We start from the raw sequence: 25404 nt of genomic DNA, 5'->3' as shown, positions 1-25404 counted from the left end.
TGAGACTCTGGTGGCACAAAAGCTGTGCTGCCTAATGCACTGCTTGCTGTGTCATGTAGGTTTCGGGAAAGTATCAGAAAATAAATGGAAAAGGGGTCTGAATTTCCCCAGAACAGGCAAGTTAATGAAACCTGCTGAGCCTACAATAATGCCTAAAAAAATCTCTTCCTTTCTCCTGTGTTTGTTTACATCTCACCTGCTCTTCACTGCCAGACTGGTGGGACTTGGAGCTGGAAAACAGTTTTTCAAGCAGCAAGTTTGAGCTGTAGGACTTGGAGAGTCAAGGAATGGTATTCTCTCATCCAAAGGTCACTCCTTGAGTACAGATGTTTCACAGATCTCTGCTTTGATATCAATTAATTATGTGGATTTTTGAATAGTTGGATCCTAAGAGGCAAATGCTTGGATCCAGGTGGTAACTGGTACAGATAGCAGAAAGTGAAAAGCAACTGTGCTTTTTTTTTCCTTGGGAACTTAAAAATTCCAATCTTGCTGCATTAAACTAAGTCATGCAGAATTGCTCCAGCTGTTCTTTGCACTGTGGAAGCCAAATTCAGCATTTTTATGGAGTTTTTTCCTTTGTTTTTGAGAGACCAGTTGTGAAACTATTTTATGTCTTAGGTAACAAAACCATACCTGTACTCTCCTTCCAGTTATTTGGGTTTTCCTAGTTATTTTACTTAAGGTGGACTCCTTACAGGTTATTGTGTAAAATACCAAGTTCACCGGGAGGTAAACTGGTCAGCTTTCTTTGCAAGCTGGAATGTCCAGTAGCACTGACAGACTTTTAGTCTTTTAGACTCCCTCTTCTTATTTTTCACTGATTACTCTGATGGGAGCTGAACTCACAAGAATTTTGGTCAAAAGCAATAGAACACATCAGCAAATAATTCCTGTGGTATTTGTTCTGTTTCTAGTAAGAGCTTTATTTGGTACAAAGTGTGGTGAACCCTTCTCAGCTCCCTCCATTTGCAGGAAGAGGTAACTTATTTAAATACTCCTAAGGAAGAATCCATTGACGTATTTATTATTATTATTTTGAAAATTAGATGTGTTCTACTTTTCTTATCAATTTCCAGGTGTGAGAGTTCTCTGAAAAGTAGATTATGTTCATCATGGTGTTTTAATGAAGGCTTATGTCTCTGCTTAACAGTGAGTTTCCTGCCCCTCACTTCCTTTTCAGTGCATTCAGGAACAGGAACACTGAGTTTGGGAACACTTACTCCATAGCATTGATGGGGAGCACTAGCACTCTTAGAAAAATGTTCATTCTGTGGTTTCTGGATACATGATCAGGAGAACAGTACATGCTGTATGGAGCAGACCCAAGGACTGACGTAGACACTGGTAACCTCATGCTTACATGGGTTAGTCCCCTATCCCTCTAGGAAGCATGGACTTTCATTGCTCAGTTCCTGCTGGTTTAATGGAGAAGAAAATGATCTGTGTCCATTACCAAATTATGTAGAGTCCTTTCCACAGGGCTTGTAATTTCAAAGTCATTCCTCTTGTTTCAGTGAAGCTATTTCTGGATTTTCAGGGCTACTAATAATTTTAATCTAAGCCTTTTTAACTTAAAAGTTAGTCAGCTCTCACCAGGCTCGAGCCAGGTGACTGGTGAAGGTCACAGCCAAGTGACACATGCAGCGTTATCTAGCCTGCAATCAGTGACTGCACCAGGCACAGTTCAGTGCCTGACCACAGGACAGCACAGTGGCCTGTTTTGGTCTTCATTTTCTCGCTTTAATCGGGTGGCCTTCTTCATGTCTCTCCCTGCCTCTAGCCTTATTAACTTGTGAGCATGGAATGGACTGGCTGAGATATCAGAAGACTGGGTACTTAAGATGAACATAACCGTACATCAGTTTATAGTAATTCAAAGAATATGGAAGCATTTGTACTTTCTGATACCACCTGCTTTGCGTGCCAAAGATTGTAATGGGAACAAAAAGCTTACAAGTCTCAGGAGGGGAAAAAAAGCCTTTTTGTGGAAAAAAATTAAAGAAAAGGGCAACAGAAATTGTCTTGGGTGTGAGTGAAACAGAAAAATTGGTCATGAACTGAGTGAAGGAGGTGGATCTAATTACTGTGTAACAAAACAAAGGAAGATGGCTTAGCAGCTGTTTAAATTGTAGATACTGAGCCCTACTGCAGAGCTATAGATTGGGCTGTTGTAGGTAAATGTGGAAAATGTCAATCCAGTCCTTTTTATGGGAATTTCCAGGATCACAGAGATACTCACAGAGAAATTCATCAAATACTATTATCTCCAGATACGTGTTAATAATATTCTTAATCTGCACTATATTTTCTCTTGGGCCTATATGCTGCATGAATATTTCTTGGCATGCCTACAGAGCTCTAATTGTTTGTATATTTGGCTAGCCTCAGGCCTACTTTAAATGAATGCATGCAAGAATCTTCGCTATGTATGGGATTATTAAGGTGCCATTACCATATCTGTGTGGTATTGTTTACCATGTGTCATACCATTCAAAAAAACCAAAACCCAACAAAAAAACCACACCACCAAAAAACCAAACCAAATCAAAGAAAATCCAGAAGGGGAATCCTGTCGAGTTTTTGATCAGCATGATATATTGATCAATCTAGTCAGTGATATTCAAAGGTGTTAGGGTTACATACGCATACTTAAAATTCTGTTGGTTGAACTGGATGTTTATGTTTTTTTCAGAGTTACCTAAGAGGATGTAGGGCTGTGCTTGTAACTCATCTGGAAATGCCCTAATTAGCTCTAAGCTGCCTTGTCTGATAGCACTGGGTTCAATGTGGACAGAAGCCTTGCTTCTGAAACTTGCTGAATACACAAGGAACACTTCCTCTAAGCTGATCTTATTCCTTAGTCTGAATCATAACTGAGCTATTGTTTTGGTTTGCCTCCCTCAGCAGTCTTTCCTTTGGATCCCAGCATTAAGCATGTTGCATGAAGCTGTGTTTTATGTGCACTGGAGGACCCTGGGTGCCTCTGGGGATGGGTAGGCAATGACTTGAATTCATCTGCAGCAGTGGGGACTGAACTGGGGAGGCAGAGGCAGATACAGATTAGGAAATTGGGCCCTCTAGGTAGCAAAAGAAGTTATGAAGTATGGTGCTATAAAAATTCTTCTGGTGGGGGGAGGCCTCAAATCATTGTCATGTCTCTTTTGTGGTTTATGACATTTCTGGTGTGACAGAGAATGGCAGCCCCATTTTTCAGTTTTCAGGGTTATTTATTGTGTGTCACTGTCTTTGAGCTGGCTGTTCCAGACAGATACTTTCATGTCATTTCCTTATTCCTGCACTGTTGCTCTGCCTTGCTCTTTCTACATGGAAAAAGAAGACAGGGTGACAAAAATGTGCTGGTGGTGTTTGCCTGAATGGCACACTGCAGGAGCAGGATTCCTCACAGAACACTCGTGTTCGTGCCTGTGTGGCACCAGCACCCGAGGCAGGGCAGCTGAGTGTGCAGAACAGATCCTGTAGAGATCTGGCTGGTCATGTCTGGCACACTCTGGTTCAGGCAAAATGCAGATTGTCGGGCTCAGAGCTGCATCAGTGGCACACTCAGCAATGCTTGGCAATGGTCCTGAGAGTGTTAGTATTAAGACTATGGCAAAAAAAAAATACTGAGCTGCATGGATTTGCCCCATAGATTGCACTTGGACCACTGAATGATCCCCCTGGATGAAGTCATACCATGGTTAGTATCCCTGACTCAGTTCCTGTCATGTACTCTCTCTGATGGGTCACGTTGGACAGAGTTCCAAATTGTTGTTAAGTGGTTTGAGTGCAGTGATGTGCTGAGTAGCCTGGCTGCAGTCATGCTGAAGGACATTTGTCTTCAGTTCTTCAGCATATAGGAGTCTCCAGCCCTAAAACAATGGGCAGACTTCCCAAAAGGCAGGGAGACAAGCTAGAAGAGTGGCTGTTTGCCATTTCTTTTTGGTCCATTCCAGTTAAAAATCAGCGTTGCATGTGAGGAAAGAGAGGAGGTCTCTGTTGGCTGCTTTTCCAGAGACTTTCACCTTTCTTCTCACTTCTGCAGCTGGGTGTTGTGATTTCTTTTCCCTCTTCCATACCTTTGCTCCATCACAGACCTACCCTGTCTCCAAAGCTATCACAAAGAAGCTGTTATATCTCTCTGCCCTGACCCCAGTATCTCAGCCTCCCTCACTTCTTGTTTTCCTCTTCTCGCTCTCCATTTCACCTCCTGTTAGGCAAAAATCTGTGCTCTGTGGAATAGAGGCTGAGCGTGGGCTGAGAAAAGAGAAATTATTTAGACACCTCCAAGCATAGTGTGTCTTCTTGACAAATAGCCTGGTTATTCTGGATGAAGAAGGAGAAACAGATCCGATTCTTAGCCATCACCACGGAAGTCCGTGCTGCCGCCACACTTCGGGCATTGCTCAGTTCCCGTAAGAGGAGAAGGTCGATGGGAAGGTTTCTGGGGCCAGGATCCAAAGTGCTCCCCGAGAGTCCCTGGGAGTGTCAGCAGCTTCCTCAGCGAGCCAAGAGAAGGGCCTCTGTGCACGGCCGGGCTGGCTGACGGCACCTCTGAACTATGCGTAGGATCAGCCGCTGTCCCCGGCGCAGCCCTCCTGCAAGCGCGGGGGGCTCGGGCTCGGCCCCCGCGGGAGTCCCGGGACCGCGCACGGACGCGGCTGCGGAGGCGGCGCGTCCGCCGGGGCTGGTGCAGCGCCCGGCCAGCACGGCATCGCTGAGCGCGGAGAGAGACGGGCAAGGGCTGTGGAAGAGGCTTTTTACTTGCTTCTCATACCCTGTATCCTCTCTGTGGAGAGCTCTTAGCAGGCTCGTGGACCTGCACTGCCCTGTGAGTTGAAAAAAAAGAGTAAGTGATGGAGAGTGAGAGAAAACCAAGGGACTCCATTAAAAAACGCCTTTGCTACCTCATTAATCTTTTGCAGCAAATAATATATGCAAAACTTGGGCTAGCAAAGTCTCCAAAGAATAACATTTTTTTTTGTGAGGTTTTAACAAATTAAAGAAATAAATTAAATCAATAGCACAGTAGGAAAGTGCTTGAAGCCTCCAGGATTTGTATGTTTTACCATTGTTCTAAAAATAAACTGGGGGGGAAAAATTAAAAGTCTTTCAGTTGAAAAATAATATTTTCTTTAAGTAGCCGTGTTTGGATTTTGCTCCCTCACAGTGCTTCAACACCTTCCCTGGCCCTGAGGCTGACTTTTGGAAAAAGAAGGTGGAAAATAGAAGCAGAGGTCGCAAAGCCATGTGGTGAAGGGAGAGGCATGCTGGGCGTTAGCGGGAAGGATGTAAAGCAGAAATTAAAACCCTTGTGCCTCGCCCCACTGCGACTGTTGAGACAAGGCATGTGTTAGAGATTAGCAATCGGCTTAGTGGCACCCTTAGGCCCAAACCACTGGGAAAATTTCTGGCAGCTTTGGCCAGGTTTGGAACAGAGGTGACTGGCACCCTCCTCTCTTGCTATACTGCAGACTGGTCATTATTTTAATGATCAGAACAAGGCTTCCCAGGTTGCCAGAAACCAGAGAAATCAAAGGCTGCCTTCTGATTTTCCTTTTCTATGCTCCTTTTCGTACTTTGCAGTAAAATGGCCAGAGTGAACAGCATTACAGCTCTGTCTTTTCTTCTCCCCTTAAACTGACCACTTCCCCTCTCATCCCAGCTGCTACCTACTAAGGTAGTTTTCCACTGCCTCTCCTCCCTGGACTACCTCCACTTCCCATCTGCTGCCTGCTGTCAGTTTTTCCAGCTCCACCCAGGTCTTGCCTCACTCCCTAGCCTGTCTCAGAATTGGAACAACTGCTTTTTCATCTATGATCAAAAACTATCATTTTGATCAGTGGTCTGCAGGCAAACAGCATTCTGGAGAGAGGTCTAAATGATGGGTAGGTATCTAGCTTCCTACCTCCTGTACTAGAAGAGAGGTATCATGAATTTCTCCTACTCTAGCCATTGCTCATGCTAAAGCTGAATGCATGTACATGAAGAAAGAAATTAATTAAAGGATGCCCTCAGAGTGGCAAAGGCAAGGCTGCTGTTTTCTAGTAGGTAACCTGCAACTTCACTGTTGCGGGTAAGTGTCCCGCTACTCACAGATTCCTCAATAGTGTGAATTATATATGTACATGAACAGTATAAGGAACCACTCTGCTCTTCTGCATAGCTTTTTGTTGATGGACCTCTGACACTTGTCCTTCTAGCTTCAGTTCCCATCCCTCTAGCATTCTCTCAAGGGACTGGGCTACTGATTTTCTGTAGATGACTTGTGCATGGAGCGACCCCACGTGCACAGCCAGAATACACACATACAGACACACTCATACAAGCACATGCCTGACAATTTCAAGTCAGCAAGTCCCAGAACTCCAGCTACCCCTGGTATCTTCTGTTAGTCCCTGTGGGAATGTTTTTCTGTCATAGCATTTAATTACATATGCTTCTGCTATTTTCTTCCCTTTCATTTCTGCCTTATTTCGTGCACAGCATGGGATGTGCTCAATTACTGAGCAGCAACTCAATATTTAGTTTTCTCCTTACTTCTCACTTTGTGCCCCTACCCTTATTGATGGGACAACATTCAAGTCCTTCTCTGATGAGAATATGGTTGATTCCCTCATGAGCTTTTCTTTGTCCTCACCATTGCATGTGTATCTGTGGCTACACAAGTGCTTTACAGTGGAACTTGCTCTGAGGCTTGTTCCCAGCCCCCAGTGGTGCCCACTTACTGCTTTCATTCTTGGGATGGATTTTAGAGTAGAAAAATATGCCAGAAAAAGCAGTGTAATTTGCTGTAAGGGGAGGTTTTTGTTTTTCTGCTGGTGCATGTTCTGTTTTGTTAGGAAAGCTGTGGGTGATCAGCAAGGTGTTTTATTCTGCCTGCTTCAGTTCTAAAGAGAAGGGAAAACTAGCCCTTCTCAGAAGGGTTCTAGGAGGGGAGGAGATCTTTTACAGAGGGCAGTGTGGGGCATCCTATTCTGTCCTACACATCCCTCCAAAGTGGAGCAGAGCTCCTGGGAATCTCCCAGGCATGGCATTGGGCCATGACACCCCCACTTGGCCCTCATAGAGCATCTCCTGGGAGCCAGCAGGGATGGTTCAGGACTTGGAGCTGAGCTGAGGAAAAGTGCTGGACTTAGGGAAGGTTTGGGAGCTCCTTAGCCTGTGAATGTATAACAGCTGGGAAGATGAGGTGGAGAAGGAGTGGCAAGGACTGGTTTTTTTGGGTTTTTTTCTGCTCCAAGTTTTCTTTTCTATTTGCAGTTGCCCGAACTTGTATCTGTGCAGATCCTAACCTCTTTGGCATGCTTGGGCTGCTCACATGAAGGAAAAGTTGTGAGAAGACCACCTCAGAGTGCTGGTCAGCTTCAGCTACAGTTGCAACTGCAACCAATTTGGCAGCAGCTGTATTTCTTTGGCCACATCTGCCTGTGTTGGACACTGTTAAGTCCTAGTGGCAGTCCTGGATATCGGGCTGTGTAGAAAACTTCTGGCTCTTGCTGAATACTGTGCTGACTCCCGAGTATTTTGGGAAGGCAGGCTCTTCGTGGTGCTGGCATTTTCCTCTGAGAAGAAAAGGAATCCATCAGGTTCCTGTAGGCGTGCAACAGCAACCACTGCCTGTAAGGAAGACCTGAGACACTGTATGGCACTGGACTTGAATGACTAAGAAGGATGATGCTTACTGGGCTGAGGGTGACAAAGAACAGTCTCACTTTTCATGCAGTTTGTTGGTCAGCAAAGTGTTAAAGGTATTGCTGGATGGGACTGAGGCTGGAGCAATATTGAGCATAAGCCCCTTGCTGTGGAGAAGGTCTTTGAGACAGCAATGGATGGTTGTAAGTGTGGGCTTATGTGTGAGGATGACTGAAACTAGTGAGGAGGATGCCAGGTGCTAACTGAAGGAGAATAAGTGCTCTCCAATCTATAATATTTTACCGAGGTTCTCCTTTCCACCCCTTTAGGAAAATGTTTTGTGTTTTAAAGGCCGGCAGGAATATACAATCTAAGACATTGTTGGAGGTTCACGACCTGATCCAAATTTTCCAGAGTAGGTGACTAGACAAAGGTGTGCACTCAGCTTCTTGAAGTGTGGGAGACACTCCTCAGAAGCCATCATTTCAAACATGGGGAAACATATTTACACGAGTGATGTTTCAATTCCACCACTGTGGGAAAAAATAAGTACTCATTGCCCCAGCCGCTGTGGTGTGCAGCCGAGGCTTGGCAGGAGCTGTGGTTCAGTCTCCTCTGAATTGCCAGCTCCCTAAGCAAACTCTATGTTATTCAAATGGAAGAATCTATTTTCCACTGGGATTTAAAGCAATTTGTGCTAAACTCTGGGCGTTTTCAAGCTACCAGATTTTTAATTTTTTTTTTTTTTTAACAGGAAGGAAGAGGATTCTAGGGCATAGAGATTTTGAGTCAGTGGTCTGGATTTGCTCATCATGTGAGTAGAGGGGAGATCTGCAAGTGGTTTCAATAACCAGGCAGCAATGTTTGTGAAGGAGGAACAGAGATGCTGGCAGGCTCCTCTGTAGCACTCATCACGTGAGCAGAGAGCTGTTGTGTTGTTGCGTGTTCCCCTCATCACTCTGATGCCTGATTCCAGCCTTGAGAACCAAAAATCTGTAGCAACAGGTTTCTGGCCATAGAGGGAGAAGGGTGAGGAGGTGGGCTTGCAAGAGGCATATAAGTTTATGTCACACTAGACCACTAATATTTGCCTTTGTTTCCTGAACAGTGTATACCAGCTCAGAATAAGTTCTCTAGAAGTGACCATAGGACACATGTGGGAAGCCAGGCTATACTGAAACTGAGAGATGCTTTATGACCAGCAACCCTAGAAAAAGATTAAATTTATGTTAAAAGAGGGCAGCTTGGAAATTGTGTCTGGTTCTGAACCAGAGCTTAAGTCCTGTAAAAGGTAGACATGGGGTTAAAAAGGGTTTGTCTAGGGTTTGTTTGACATTCCACATCAAGCCTTTGATTTGAGGCTGATTTCTGTGATAAGAACCATCTTTAATGTAAAGCTGAAAAGATATTATAAAGATGAAACAATTGGAAATAAAAGAAGCCTGGCCAATTTTTTTATTTACATGGGCCATTTAAATCTGTCTCAAACTGTAGTTACTGATCTATTTTTACTTTCTTTGCTTCCCAGAGGCAAAAGTAATAGCTCTGTGCCAAAAAGGTCAGTTTTCCCAGCATTTACCAAAACCAGCATGAGTTCCTCAATGGCCAATGTCACAGAAGTTACATGTGTAAAATTTTAGAGGGTTTTTTGTAAGCATCAATGTTGTGGATAGAAAGGGGCCAACTAAACCCCAGGCCCTAGATGAGTTTGGATCCTTATCTACACTTGATATCATGTTATTGTGATCTAGGTTCCTCTTTGCTTGATGTCTTTCCAAGATTCCCCTGTATTCATCTTATCCTTGACAGGCTAGTGAGCATCTACAGGCACTGTATCAAAAGGTTTGGAAAGGCAACAGCTGAACATAATCTTCAGATAAATGCAACAGACCATGGCTACGTAAAAATGCTCTCTCTCATGAACAGAAAAGTGAGGCCTATGGCTCTGAGAAGTTTTTGACTTAGATTTCTCCCTAGTGTGTAGTGAAGATCAAGTTATCACAGCTGTGATCCTCTAATATGGTGAGCTGGGCTGTGGAAATTCTCAGATGCATACCTGCAGCTTGGCTACTCAGAGCATTTTAAGGCTTTTGTTGGGAATGCCCTGATGGGTGGTATGCTGCCAGGGTGTCATGACTTGAGCCTTCCCCAGTTTAGCTGAAAGAGAAGAAATTAACTGCATATTCCACCCCTGATGGAGTATAAGCATACAAACAAATGTATCTATCTCTGCAGGGCCACATTCAGATGCACATGTTGGTTCCTCAGTGCCAGATCCTGCTATGAACTCTAGCTCTGCATGCTGTTAGAAATGGCAGAAGGAGACAGATATCTGTATCTCTACATATGCACAGGGTTTTATCTTTTTTTTGACCTGCAGCATATGGTTGTGTTTGCTTAATCCATTGAAAACTCACATACCCATACATGATGTAACAGGTATTTGCCTCACAGAATACAAGCCATGGTTTTGAGCCAGGCTGTATTTTTTCCCAGATCCTCTCCATTTCTGCTGCATAGATAGGCAGGTATGCTTGGTATTTTTGTTCATTTTTTTCTTTTTTTCTTCTTCTTTTTTTTTTTAATCCCCTAAAAAACACATAAATAATTCAGAACACATGCTTTATGTCAGCTGTTTCAATAATTTTATCTCTATAAAGAGGGCAGAGGCAAACCCCATTCAAACAAGAAGGGGGGGAAGATGTACTGCAAAATGATGGCTGGGGTTATGCACAGATATATTTTTGACCAGAGAGCCCAGCTCAGAAATGTGATACCTGCGTTTTAATGCTTGGGCACTGTGAGTTGCTGAGTGCACATAAAGAAAGTTGAGAACCCTCTGACTGCATCTATGCAGTCACTATTTGTCCATGACTTTGGGTCAGGACAGGCTTCCAGATGTTCAGAAATCCCACACAAGTATGCTGTAACAAGAGACTCCACTGGAGGATGCTAAATTTCTTGGCATTCCCTAGGAATTCAGCCCCTTATAAAATATGAAGTTTGGGTCACTTTTCGTAAAGGGGAAGCCAAGTCCAAGCTCCTGAAGTCAGATGGAAGTTCTCTGTTGATAGAAAAAGGGTTTGGGTTGGACCCATAAGATGTCATCTTCCATGCAGATGTGGCCATTTCATTTGCTTTTCCATTTCATAGATTTTTGACTGCTCAGCTGCTGAAAGAATTCCTGAAAGTTATTTTTTCAGCACACCTTACATACTCGCTACAGTTCATGTCAGAGCCCTAGTCTCTTTATATGGAGATGTTCCCTCATGCCCCACTGACTGTGCTTCAGCATTGCTGGGAGAGCCTGTCCTAAGTCCTCTGCAGCTATTTGGTTTATTCTAACTTCATGAGCAATATAAATTTATATATCTTCTGACACAGTAGACTTAAACCCATTTCTCTTTTACCATGGTGATAGTAAATGTCATCACTACTTGTCTACCACTCAAGTCCTGATATGCACTGCAAAGCTAAAGACAGAAAAACAAACTAGGTAATACCCTAGGCTGTCATGTCCACAGCACAGAACACAGCAGAGCAATTCCATCTTTCAAAAGACCCATCCCTGAGAATTACTTATCAGCCCTTTTCCAAAAACCTATTTGAAGGACAACTCAAAAGTGTTGCTGTGAATATCCTGTCTCAGTATCTAATTTCTCTGCAGTTAGAAGATTCCCCAACACAGTTGTCCTTGATGTAAATCTAGTTCCCTCCTCAGTGGCCACAGAAGGAATCCGTAACAACCTTTTATGTACCAGATAGATGGGGGACCCTGTAACATAGATGCTTCTGCTGTGGTTATGTGGAACCAGAATTCTGGGGGCCTTTCTCTGCCGTGCATTTTACATTTTTCCTCAGAGAAGTCTGTTAATCTCTACATTTTGATACCCCAAAAGGGTGCTGTGAGGGTGTATTTGTTGGTGTTTCCCAGGGCGTTCAGATAGTGCACTGACACAGGCCACATAGGTGAACACAGAGAGAGAGCAGGCATACGTATGTTAATCTGGTAAAGGACTGATATTTAACTCAGCAATGCTCCCAAACAGATGTCAAAGACTATATTATCAGCATGCCTCTTATCTCTGGAATTTTGTTTTGTGCTGTCCTACTTTGCTGTTTTGTGGTTTGTTTTGCAGCTTCCTGGAAAGGAGAATTTTAAGAACGAGAACAGAAAAAAAGCCTGGTAAAAGTTGTAGCTGGCTCTGCCTGTCTGTGCTATGACAGCCAACAATATCACCTGCTGATGATTTACAGATTCCTGGGAGATGTGTTGTTGAGTCTCAAAGAACTGGAACAAGAACAACTCGCTTAAATTGCTTCCCGTGAAACAGCACAATGTATCCACCCGCCTCATGCTCTCCTAATTTAGGACACATGTAGTGTGTAATGATGAACTGGCCAACTGATTATGTTGCTGTAAATCTCATTCCCCACCTTACAAAACACCCCTGATTGACCCCTTTTTCATGATAGCTCAGAGCAACATTTACAGTCCACTTCTTGAGAGGGAGAAAAATTGCACCAGCTACTTGCAAAAGCACTTCTCCACAGAGAAAAATGCAACATTTTGTTGTTTTTTTTCCATTGGGCAGCCTTTTCAAGTTCTGTGACCCACTTTTGCTTCCCTTTAAATCGTGACTAGTATTTATTTATCCCTCTTTGAACACAATAACTTAATTAGGAAACTAATCAGCGGTTGAACTGATCTTTCAACTCACCCCTATCACTGAAAGAAATTTATGAATGCATAATACAAGAAAGATCCTATTATCTAAAAAGCTTTCTACTAAAAGCATTTGGTGTCTAAAAAGTAAGACTTGAAATTCTGCACTAAATTTATAACGTAAATATATTAACACTATTTATAGACTCTGAAATGTACCCCAGCTGAATCTAACAAGTTTGTCTGTATTAAAATAAAATTGTTACAAGTTCAAAGGATTGAAATGTATGTTTTGGAGCCTGAAGGACAGATTGTAAAGGTACCTGTGTAAGAGAGAGAAGTTTAATGGTTTATATTGCCTCTTCTGTCAGTAGAGAGAGGTTAACATGTTCCACTTTCTTAGGCACTTATATTTGGATGGAAATTTGTTGGCTGATCATCTCAGCAGGGCATTAACAGGACATCTGTAGTTAGTCATCACCATCATCTGTTATTCCCAGTTTCCTTGGCTTCAGCCTGAGAGAATAATTTTGAATGTTACCTGGGATGGAGGCACCTGGGGCAGAAAGTGACCAGATCCCAAAAGGAGAGCTCCCTCTGTGCACTCTTGCTAAACCCTGGCAACCGAGCTGCTGCTGCTGTCTAGCAGGACAGATTCAATAGGGCTTTCTCCTCTCCACCAGCCATGTGCTGAGTGAATGTCAGCACTAGAGGACCTAGTTCATAAGTTCCGAACGCCTTCTGGGGTAGGATGGCTCCAAGATGTTTGGCCCAGTGTAGCCAAAACATTTATATTTCTGGACATGCTCAGCACATGAATTAAAGGTGCCTCAGTAACTGCTCTGGAGGAGAACTGAGTGGTTAGAGGAGGGACAGAAGATCCTCTGCTATCAGGCCTCTCCACTTATCCAAGTGGCACTGTGGGCACCTAACTGCAGCTTTAAATCCAGTCCTTTGTCCTCCATGGACTTGAACAGACAGCTGGACATAACAACTCTAGGCCCAAAAGCAGGCCTAGAGTTAGGGCCTGATAGCTGGAATTAATGAGTGGCAAATAAGAAGCCTGGTTTTCCATGGCTTTGGATCTAGTGACTGGATTAACCTGTGTCTAAGAAGATATGAGCTCTGTTCCAAGGTTTGCCTGCAGCCGGGAAACTCCTCAAAGTGCTTTCCTCTGGAGATTCTCTGGTGACTAAAAATATGGTGAAAGAGTTCTTAGAGCTCTCTTTTGCTAAAAGAACTACATTTCCTCCCTTCTTACTTTCACAAGATTTTATGGAATTTCATCTTTTATCTTCTAGTCCTCTTGTAACTGGCTTGAAATTGCCAACAGGCTCAAAAGGCTGGGGTGGGGGAGAGAAGATAGAAAGATACATGCATGGCTTTCCAGAGAAAAGTAAACTTAAAAGGGCATAGTGTCTGTCCTATGAAGCTTACTGTATCCCTGAAGGATGGGCTAAAGACAAGAGAATGGACTGAGGGAGGTATGACATACTACAGACTCATGTTGGAAAGAGCAGATAATTCTTTTAGCAACTTGAGGAGCCCCCCAGTTCAGTTTGCCACTGCCTAGGCTTCTGGGGTCTACTGAGCTTGCAGAAAGGTACAATGCAGGAATTAATGTCCTCACACTTTCGGTTGCCCCATTTGCTTGGTTATGTCTTTTATACTCCACACGAGATCTGTAGGCAAAAGAGAAGTGAAGATGAAAAGAGAGGACAGCCATTTTTTCCAGGAGGAGCAGATTGCAAGACTGTGGCATTTTTCCCACACATCTTGAATAGTTTAGTGCTTGGGCTTTTTGAGGAGTTTTTAATTAATTTATTGTTTAAATAACTGTAATGAGAAGAGCCCCTGCCACACTGATTCTAATGAGGATTGCATGTGCTCTGTGTCTTTCTCATTGTGGCCTGTATAATTTAAATATCTTAGCCGACATGTGCCGTGGCAGATTTCACTTATATCTACTTAAATTAAAGCTTGTCAGTTTAGGAGCTAGGAAGCATGCAAATATTTGAAAGATATTTGACATTCACTGCTGAAATCATTGCACTAAATATCTGGCATCAATGACATTACTTGAGAAGGGTTAGAAATTCTTGCTGTGTTGTACAGGCTGGACATTCTGGACTTAATGAAGAAAAATGTATTTATCCTTATATGTTCATAATTAAGGTCTCCACCAAAATTTCGGCTTGTTTTTCTTCTGTATTTTCTCTGAGCAATATGTGACTGTTTGAATATCTCAAAGTTGCTGCTAGGAGAACAAACAGTACCAATATTTCAGAAGTAGCTGGAGTAATAGCACAATTTAGCTGTAAAAGGAATGGCATTTCCTTATGTTCTCATCCCCTAGAAATGCAAAGGAAGATGGCGCTAAGCTGGAAGAGTCTGATGGAACCTTGGATGTTTGAACTGTGCCAGGAGATGAAGATTAATTTCCTGCACATGTATTTTTTCCTATTATGGGTCACTATATCAAAACACCATACTAGATGTAGTACGTTCAGCATGCAAACTTTCTGTTCTGAAAAGTACTGGCTTGTTGACACATTGAAGTCAAAATTGGACATTAAAATAGAGGTGTTAGACATCTAGGTGTAATCTCAATTGCAGTGTAATCTCAATTGTAATGTAGTTGTAGTGGTACTTAATTGGCCATTACAAAAGGCAGAAGAACCCAAATACTCCAGTATTGAGACAGAGTCCTTGCTACCAATTATAGAGCTGCTTTCTTTTCTGATACAAAATCAGTTCATACGCAAACAATATTAGAGGAAGTATGATCACAGGATAATTGGGATGGAAAACATCTCTGGAGGTCTTCAGTCCAACATTCTGCTCTAGACAGGATCTGCAATAAGATGAGACCAGGCTACTCAAAGCTTTGTCTAAGTGGGCCTTGAAAACCTCCAAGGAGGCTGCACAATCTCTGGGCAGCTCTGGTTGTCCCCAGGGGAAAAATAAATATAACCAGTCTGGACTGCTTTCTGCTTATGCCGTGCCTTCCCACCACACACAGATGTGGAGAGCTTGACTCTTGTCCTGTTGGTAATCTCTTTGCTCAGCAACAGGGTGCTCTGCTGACCACCCACTTCTGGTGACTGAGCTGCAAAGAGGAAGCCCCAGTGTTCTGACATCTTGCACCGTATAAAGGCAACTAATGGCTGTCAGATACAGCATTGCCTCTTCCAAAGTCCATGTGCTGACATACTCCCTCACTCTAATCACTCCTCTCATTTTTTTGTTTAACCTTAGACTGGTGGGTCTCCTACTGTTCAAAGGTTTTGGGAGCTGGGAGAAGGAATATTTTCTTTGATTTCTGTTGATTTATGTTGTTTGCAGTTAGGCACAGGACTAAACACCCCTTCCCCCAGAGAATTTCAATGTTCCATTTGCCACAGTTTATTCCTCATTTCCTTCAGGATCTGACTTTTAGCCATAATCATGTGTCTTATTCCTTGTGAAACTTTGTGTAAGTGGTGACAGAAGCCCTGAGCAGGTCCTACTCTGCACAGTCTCATCAGAGCCAAGGAGAAGAGTCATGAACTCGGGTTTTGGCCCTGCTACCTGATCACTCTAACATACGTCAGCTCCAATTATTGTCCCTTTCACATACAGCCCACTGCCATGGCCAGGTTACCAGCTTTGAAGGAGCAGCAACCAGCCCTTATACCAACTAAACTCAGCCTAGGTGAAGGTCAGATCTGTCTTGCTGAGCTGTTTATAATTTGAGAGACACTGCAAAGAATTTGGTGGCCAGAACACTGGCGGGGATGATGGAGTTGACAGAACTGAGCCATCTTTTGTAGCACTTGAACTTTCTTATAAGGGAATTTTGTTTGGTGTTTGAATTCAGGGCAGGTCTGAGCGGAGGTGTTACTCAATCCAGCAGAAACCATATGGAAGAGTGGGTTCCTTCACCCTAAAACACTGTGCAACTCTAATACTTTGACTACATGTCTTCATGCCATGGACTCACCTCTGTGATCTTCTCCCTTTCCTCCTGTTTGCCCAGTTTCAGGTCTGGAAAAATTCCTGTTGGCAGCCTCCTGTAGCACTGGAATGCTGGATTTTTAGGCTGGCTGGTAAATCTTCACTTTTTGTATAAGAAAACTTGTACATAGAAAAATGAAATTTCGTGGTACTGCTTCATGTGCAATTTCAGAACTGCTGTTTAGTGTTGCCTGAGCCCGTTAGTTGAAAAGCTTAGGAGAGGCTCAGGAACTTCACACACTCAGGGTGCCTCTGCACTTTGTTCTCATTGATGGTATTCAATTAATTTGTTTCCTCTGTGAGTTGGACAGGCTTTCTCTGGATTTGGTGCTGCACATTAATGCTTGTGCATAATGTGGCTTAAAGAAAAGATGAATTGGTGAGCAGTCTGGAAACCTAAGGCACATTGCCCTTTTGAGTAATGATTCTGCATATGGAAGGGGGAGGAAAACATTGCCATAGGGCCTCTATGACCAGTTCATGGGTAAATAATTATTTAGAAAACATTGATTTGGAATGAAAAGTCAGCTCAAAGGCTGACGGTTATACAGCAGTCCACAGGGTTAAACTGGGGAGGCTGTGAAATCGGTCAAAAATCAAATTAATCCCTGAACAAAACTGGCCTGGTGAAGTTTTTATTTTGAGAAATAGAGAGAAACAAAGCATTGTTGATTGCTGTGGGTGGACAAAAGCATCCTCTAGGCTTTTGACATTTTTAAGATGCAATGTTGTACATCAGATTAATTAGGGCCAAAGCATTGGCCTTAACATTTCTGTGAGTGGGTAAGTTCTCTGAGCATTGCCAGGACATGGAAGACTTTAAAATGGACTCATCTAAATTTTTATGACATGCCATATAAACCAGTCAAGTTGGAGAATTGGTCAAGGCACCCAGGAAGTTAGAGGCCTCACACTAATTTTTTATTATCTTAGATGTTTCCTTTTCCTTGCTCCTGTTTCCCAACTGAAAAATTAGGATAATGCCAAGGTTCAACTGATAGTGTGTGTTTAATTTATTCTCAGTTTAGAGTTTAGATTTCTTTTTAGTAAGATATTGTTGACTCAACTGCAGCCCTTGTAAGATGAGGATGGTTCCTTCTACCCTTTTTATCCACGAAGTGTCAAGGAGGAGACGACTTGACATAGGAGATGAGATAGAGATGATGAGATAGAAGAGGTAGGGTATGGCAGGCAGGAAGGAGCAACCGCTCAGTAAAAGAGGCTTCCAGTGAACAGGCTGGGACATAATGAATAAAAGCAAGAAGTAGATTCATAATTAAGTGTCTTTGGGATGGGAAGAAGCATCTTCATGAGGACCAGGACTGGTTATGCATGGACTGCTCTGGTCCAAAGACTGAGTTGAATGAAACCAGGATAGAAGGTATCCCTACAAGGATGCAGTGGGCAGGGGAAAATGGATTTATGTCATCCATTTAATGGTGATTGTGTTCGACCAATAGTCAGTCCAATTTGTGAAAGACTGGCTGGATGGTCTGACCCAGAGAGTGGTGCTGAATGGAACTAAATCCATTTGGCAGCAGATTGCCAGTGGTGTTCCACAGGAGTCAACATTGGGGCTGGTCCTGTTTAACATCTTTATTGATGATTTGGACAAGTTCCCCAAGCACCCCCGGTTAGTTCGCAGACAACATTGAGTTAGGTGGGACTGTTGGTTTGCTGTAGGGCAGGAAGGCTGTATAGAGAGGTCTCAATGGACTGGATCAATGGCCTGGGGCCAGCTGTGTGACCTTCAATAAGGCAAAGTGACAGTTCCTGCACCTGACTCACAAGAATCCAAGTCAGCACTACAAGATTTGGGCATAGTGGCTTGAGAGCTGTCACTCTGAGAGAGCAGAAAGGGACATGGGGAAGCTGGTTGACAGCCACTGAACATGAACCAGGGTGTACCTGGGTTGCCAAAAGGCCAATGAGTGGCATCCTGGCCTGTGTCAGCAATAGTTTGGCCAGCAGGACCAGGGCAGTGACTGTCCCCTGTACTCAGCACTGGTGAGGCCATGAACCAAAATCTGTGTTCAGTTCTGGGCACCTCATTTCAAAAAGGACATTGAGGGTCTGGAGCATGTACAAAGTAGGGCAAAGAAGTTGGTGAAGGGTCTAGAAAACCTGTCTTTTGAGGACTGTTTGAGGGAGTCTGGAGAAAAGGAGGTTCAGGGGTACTTCATTGCTCTCTACCACTGCCTGAAAGGAGGTTGTAGTGAGGTGGGGATCATCACTTCTGCCACGTGTCAAGTGAAAGAACAAGAGGAGGTAGCCCTAAGTTGCACCAGGGGGGCTCCAACTAGAAATTAGAAATTAAAAAATCATTGAAAGAGTGGCTAAGCCTTGAATAAAGTTGCCCAGGGAGGTGGTGAAGGCACACCCCTGGAAGTGTTGGAGGGACTTGTGGCAGGTGGGGATTGGGTTTGGAGGTAACTATGGTGCTGCTGGGTTGACAGCTGGACTAAACAACATTCAAGGTCTCTTTCAGCCTTGATACTTCTGTGAGAAATTAGGATTTCTCACGTATATTCCAGTAAAATACAGTCATTTTTTGTTCAAAATTCTTTCTTTGGAGGGGCTCTGGATAAGGCACGTTTACCTGCTGAATTGGGATCTCACAACACAAGAAAGGTCTTTCATTGCAAGATGATTTGAGGTTATTGGAATGAAAAGTACCATAGAAGTCTGACATAGTAGTTATTGAACTGCTGAATACTCCCTACTGAACACTGGAAGCCTGCTTCCTGTGCTCATATGCTGCTCCTCCCAGCTGATGAGAGCCTTGCTGAATTCTGCAGAGATGGCAGGAAGATGATGCTTGAGGGTATTCTCTTCTCTTCTATTTAAGCCAAGTATAAACAAAAGCAGTAAAGATTCTGCTTGTCTTGACCACAGTGGAAATATCTTCAGTCAATTAAACAATTTAAATTATTTTCTGTCCTTTGACCCCTATTTGTACCCACCTGCCCCTTTGTTTTATCTTTTCTAGTGCTAAAGAGAAGGCTCATCTGCTGTTCCTGCCTCTCTGGAGGTGGGCAGCTCACTGCATGGTACTGCTGTGGAATGGTTCCCATCAACTCCAGGTCCCAGTGGGGCATGTAATTCTTCATAAATGGAAAGGCAACTTTCCAGGCTTTGCCCCAAAGAAAGCTACAAAGGAAAACATACGGTTTTCTTTCATTTGATCCCTTTTTCTTTAGATAACGAACATCAAATTTTAGTCAAATAGTCCCAGTGAGATCCAGTTTATTAGCACTAATAATTTATATGTTTTACAGACACAAACTTCTCTTCCTGCTCAGTTCTGAAGAAGTCAGTACACTAAATTCCCAAAATGTAGTCTGAACCTACACAGACATGACACAGTCAGTGGGAATTCTGGAAGTCTCCTAACACCCAAAATCACTCAGTGATCATAAGTAATAATATTCATTCTTATTAATTATGCCATAGAATTATGTTGGACCTTTTCCATTTTTTAATGCTTTAGGCAATGCTCCATGACACTTTGACCAACATTTAGAAAAAAATGACCCGTACGTCTTTTTCTGAGAGCAAATAAAATTAATTTTTATGGAATGGTAAGTGGAGGGTAAAACTGAATAAGCTAGTTGCAATGGAAATAATCTTTCAAAACATTGGAAAAGTTAGAGACTTGCAATAGCATGTGGTCTAATTTCCTGAACCTGTGAGAAAGGATATGAATTATTATATGGCTTACTGCTGAACATATGCCTGATTCTTTATGTATGTAGAAAGCAATGGTGGAATATGTGCATGAGTCAGGTCCAGCCTTTCTTATTCTGTCTCTTACAAGTTTAAAACCAAAGCAGACATGGTGATTGACAGGAAGGTATGCCAAGAAGTGAGCCAGAGCAACTTAGAGTAGTCGAGTTGCTTTTAAACTGGGCTGGACAAGACGAAAATTATTTTTGTTAACCTCTCTAATTTATAAATAGTTTTTATTGTATTTTGTTTAAAAAAACTTGTCAGAAGTTTTGGAATTATATTTTTTCAGTGTGTCTCAAAATGGCCAGTGTGGTAATTTTGCATATGAACCATACTCGTGCACTGTTCCTCTGCCATGGCAGACTTTCACCAACATTCCTGCACTGTTTTCACAGCATTTACAAATATGTTTACTGAACCTTGTCATAGGGGTGGGGCCAAAGATGATGCAATGGTTTTTTTTCTAGTTTTGGGGATTTTTTCATTGATGGGTTGGTTTTGGTTTAGTTGGAGATTTTGTTTGTTTGGAGGTTTGGTGGGTTTTTTGGCTTGTGGGGAGCGGGGTTTGAGGTTTTTATGGGTTTTGTTTTGTTTTGTTTGGGGATTTTGTATGTGTGTGTGTGTGTGTGGTGGGGTTTTTTTGGTTGGGTTTTGGGGTTTTTTTCTGGTTTTTTGTTTTGTTTTGTGTTTTGTTTGTTTGTTGGTTTGGGGGTTTTTGTTTTGTTTTTGTTTTGTTTTGTTTTTTGTTTGTTTGGTTGGGGTTTTTTGGGTTTTTTTTTTGGGGGGGGGGTTTGTGGATTTTTGGGGTTGGTTTGGTTTGGTTTTTTTGAGAAAGAAAAATATACTTGCGTTTAAAACTCAGATAGAATCTTGGCTCCTTTAAGGTCACCTCAAGATGGGATCCTGCAAACACAGGTTCGGTTGCCATCTGGGGAAGGTAGGACATTCACAATTCACATTCAATTTACCGCTTTTATGTGAAAGGTTTCTGGATTCCAGAGCTGGATGGTGGGGTGACATTGAATACAAGATTGTGTAGCACTTTATAGAACTTTTCTTTTATTACCAGCTTGATAATCACATTAAGTTAGACTGAAAATTTGAACTAATTCTTTCCCTTGGGGCCTGGGCTCTAATAATGGTAAAAATCTGTGAAATAAGATGAATACAATTCAATAATTATATTGATAAATAAAATGAAAATCAACTAATTGTGTCATTCAGTCAGTTGCCTGCCTCCGTTGTTGCTGCCTTTCTGCATCAGCGACTGCTAAACTTTTTCTGTCACACTTCAATAAATTTAATTGTGCAGAATAAATGAGCTAATTTTTGAAGTCACAGGCTCTGTTTGCAAGATAAGGATGATGATTTATTGACCTCCTTCTAACTCCATAAGAATGTCACCCTCCTTTTTCCTGACAACCATAAAAAGGGGTTTTGTCCCTCTTCACTCAGCATCTTGCTAAATCCTACTTTGTATATTTACCTTCCCATCTCATTTTCTTCAAGTCACATAATACAGCACAATAGATCAAAGATCCCTGCTTGACTTTGGTGGCTACATAGAATATTCCAAATAATTACAGAACCATGGTGACTTTTTTCCTTTTATTTTATGTTACTTTCTTCTGATGATCTTTTCATTCTCTGTACTTTGGAAGGGTGAGGACTAACAGGAAGTACAAGAAAAAAATATATAGATTAATGTCAGTTTTTTTCTGGAAGCTATATTCTAATCTCAGTCGTGGTTCTATGAGTTCATCTACCCTGCCAGGATGGACACTCACTCCAGTGCTCATTCACATGGATAGTTTGACCAGGAACACAGGAAATGGGCTCATATTAGGCATTGGACATGCCTTGGGGAAAAAAAATGCCAGCTTTTAAAACTTTAGTTTCTGTTTCTTGGGCTTAGATGATAAGAAGATGGGAAGATGACACTGACTGTCTTATCTGTTGATACTGCTTCAATTTTGACAGCAATGGGTTTGTTAAACTGACATGGAATGGTAGGAGTGAATAGGCTGTACCCATTCGTTCCCACATTTCTGATTTTCTTTGGGAGTTCAGGTTTTTCAGCAAAACATCTGTATGACAACCACAACTACCCTTTTCATAAGGCTGGATATTTCGTTCTGTTCTTTAAATTAAAGCCTCCAAGTAACCTATATGTGTATGAAAAGGGTTGATTAGATACTGTGGAACAGTCGTGGTACAACTGTGTCTCTGTTACAGCAAACAAAACAGTTGTCATGCTGTAGCAATGTGATCCTTGAATCTCAAATCTTGGTAATCTATTGAGCTGCTAAAACTCTTTGCAGAAAAATAAGATCAGCATCAACTGTGTCAAAAAATGCTCTCAAAGTTCTCCCTCCCTGCCTCTCTCAAATAAAGCCAATAAATGACAAGGATGGGGACACCTTTGTACATAAAATGGCTGCCTCCTGAGGTGCACTGGGCTGTGTAAACCATCTCAGTGTGTACCGTGTTTCTTCTCACACTTTGATTGTGCTAGAATCTAGTATTCTATGATGAGATTGAATCTAGTATTCTTTGACTATGATGTTAGGCAACGTAGTAGGTCAAATATATATGAAAGCTAGCTAGGCGTTGACAAACCTGGCATCCTGGAAGTGCACAATGAAAGACTTTTTATAGAGCCAGGATTTCAGCCAGGCATCCAGAACACAAACTGTGAGAAAGGGGTTTTTTTCATGTTTTCGTTGTTATATTGGACTTCTTTCTGCTGTAATTTTCTTCTAAAGAAGACTTATAACCTCCTAAATATTTCCTGTCAGGTGTTGGCTAGGTGAAATGCATCCTAGGGAATTGCAGCTGGAGGAACCACAACATCCCACATAGAGAGCAGTCCAAATTTCTGCCAAACTCTTCACTGTCTTAAACCGCTTGCATTCTTTGTGATTGATGCTTGTAGCAAAAAGGCAGACCTAATCCAGAAAAGCCTTCTGCATCAGAGCTCTGCCTTCCTTCAAACAAAAACTTATGCCTGATTTAACAGCCTGCCTGGGAGCTCCACACTAACCTAACACAGACAGCCTTTGCCAGATTTTGCTTTTTTGCTGGTAATTGCTGTCCCTCCACGTTTTTGCTGTGTAGTTGGTGTTTGTGCCTTGGTTGCTGTGGGTCACTTAATTTACATTATCTCAGGAACTGGTCAAAGTGCACTGGAGTGATTATATTGATTTTGAGAGGAGCACAGAAAGCAAATTAAACCTGAACAAAACTTACTTTTTGGTGAAGAAAGCATTGCCAACTTTAAAAGGATAAAATTCTGCCACCATATAATGTTTTATTGGGCTGTAGTGAAATACTTTGGAGAGAGATTTCCAGTTCATAAAGCACTTCCAAAACATTGATTGACCTTCTGTTTCGTGGACCACTGTAATTTTTATTTTTGCAAACCAAATTCCAACTGTCCTGCAGATTTCTTGCACCAAGAACAAGAAAATAAAGTATGTAATAAACCTTGGACATTGTGGGAGGTACAGGAGATTTCTGAAAATGCTAAGTCTGATTAGGATCAACATTTTCAAAGCCATGGCTTTCACTGAAGAAGGACTGTGTACTTCCTTTGAAAGGAAGAGGAAAGTCAGTAGTCTTGCAATTAAAGTAGTATTTTCCAGTTCAGATTGTTTTTCTGCTGTGCCATTTGCCAGATCTTAAATTGTAAGTAGGTGAATAGAATGTGTTTTATAATTAATCCAAATTGAACATATTCATCATGCACTGTAAATTGTAACACAGTTCTGCCCTTCTTTATCCTTTTTTGTTTGTTTTCTGATTATGTGGGTATGACTGAACATTGCTGGTCGGCTCTGGAAGTGACTTGGCAAAATGCCATCTGCTTGTCACTCCAAGTCTGATTTACAGAGTAGCTGAAGGGTACAAGCTTTAGTGAAGTAATTCATCCACAGATGAAACCAAAATTAGGCAAATAAGGGCTCCTTGTGAAAGAAAACCTATCTTCCTTGTTGCTGATGAGGAAGCTGAACTTTCGAGGTGTGGGGATAAATCAGAACCAAATACAGAGATAAGACTGGGGTGAAATTTTGTTGTCTTTCTAATATACCATGGTTTTTAGTTCATTCTGATGAAGATGTGGAAGCCAGCTCCATTACCAAGGCAATGCATGGCCAAGACCAGGATTTAGGTTTGGTATCTTCCTAAAAACTGGATTTTTGTTCCTACTGCTGAATAAATGGTAGCCAGGAAGCCCGGCCCATTATTCAGGCAATGCATGGATTTGAGATGATTCTGTATTCTTTGGTGATTGAAAATTCAGTTGGCAACAGTAGAACCATCCAATTATGTAAAAATCAGGCACTTGAGGGTGTATTGGAGTCTGAGTTAAAACAAATAGAAGAGAGTGTCTAGAGCCAGGAGCCATTCAGTGTCCATAACTGGCTTGGGTTCTTCTATTGCTAGACCTTTTCCAGTCCCCAGGACAGGCCTAATATTATTAGATCACAGCATCCTCTATTTCACAATATATGCTTACTGAAAGACACTTGTTTCCAGTTGAGGTTTTTTTTTAATATGTTGTGGTTTTGAGACTGCCTTGGAATATTTTCTATAACATCAGCCACTGTGCAGATTTGTCTATTGTACAGTAATTACTTAAATAGGGGATTTTGTATGCTACAGCCAGTGATTCATGAACTGCAGGGTATCTGCAAAAGCAGGCTTTCATTTGGATTATGGGATGTAAAAAGCCTGAAGGTTTTTGCCTTGATAGCAGACCTGCCATGGCATCCACATAGGGTTTGTCTAATAAATTGTATTAGTGCTGATAACTTCCCTCCTCCAACTCCTTACTATTCTGAAGTGTTTGAAAGAAAACTGTTTCTGGGTGAATAATTGCTGTGGCTATCATTAAAGCATATATTCAGCATGCATGCTGTTGACCATGAAGTATAACAGAGAAGTTGAAAAAGTCCTTCAGAAATTACTTAACATTGTGAAATTTGCAATTATGTGATTTCTAACTAGAAATATGGGAGTTGTGAAAAGTGAGGGGGAAAGAGCACAGTTCGATGTTCTCAGTGTCTTCAAGGGGATGTGGTCCCTTATCTTCCATCAGTTTAGGGTTAGGTAGCTAAATCTCCTACCTGCTTTTGGAAATAGTCTCCGCCACTGATGGAAACAGAGTTACTGATTGATTTAGGGCACTGTCTAATTTGGCATATTGAATTATTTCAAGCCCACAAGAAGGAGGAGGACATGCTGATGACAGCATGTTCATGCCTGTGTATTCAACCAATGTGTTAGACTAGGGATCCATGCCAGACACAGGTAAGCCTAAAGCTTTTTTCTTCTGGGAGATCCAACGGCAACTGGGCAAGGGGAATAATAAATAT

The 25404-nt window shown here is 42.1% G+C and overlaps 1 long non-coding RNA gene across 7 annotated transcripts in view; it reads left to right on the top strand.

The window, feature by feature from the left end:
- The window catches only part of LOC134553602 (uncharacterized), a 117158-nt gene extending 104590 nt beyond the window's left edge, over positions 1–12568 (top strand). For all 7 annotated transcript variants that reach the window (XR_010081115.1, XR_010081117.1, XR_010081119.1 and 4 more), the window contains 2 exons: positions 8390–8449; positions 11775–12568. This is a non-coding gene — a long non-coding RNA (uncharacterized LOC134553602). The remainder of the gene's footprint in view (positions 1–8389; positions 8450–11774) is intronic.
- The last annotated feature ends 12836 nt before the right edge of the window (positions 12569–25404 follow it).

This window comes from Prinia subflava, chromosome 1 (assembly GCF_021018805.1).
Source record: "Prinia subflava isolate CZ2003 ecotype Zambia chromosome 1, Cam_Psub_1.2, whole genome shotgun sequence".
NCBI lineage: Eukaryota > Metazoa > Chordata > Aves > Passeriformes > Cisticolidae > Prinia > Prinia subflava.
Note: the sequence above shows the minus strand (reverse complement) of the source record. Positions and strands in the feature narration are given on the sequence as shown.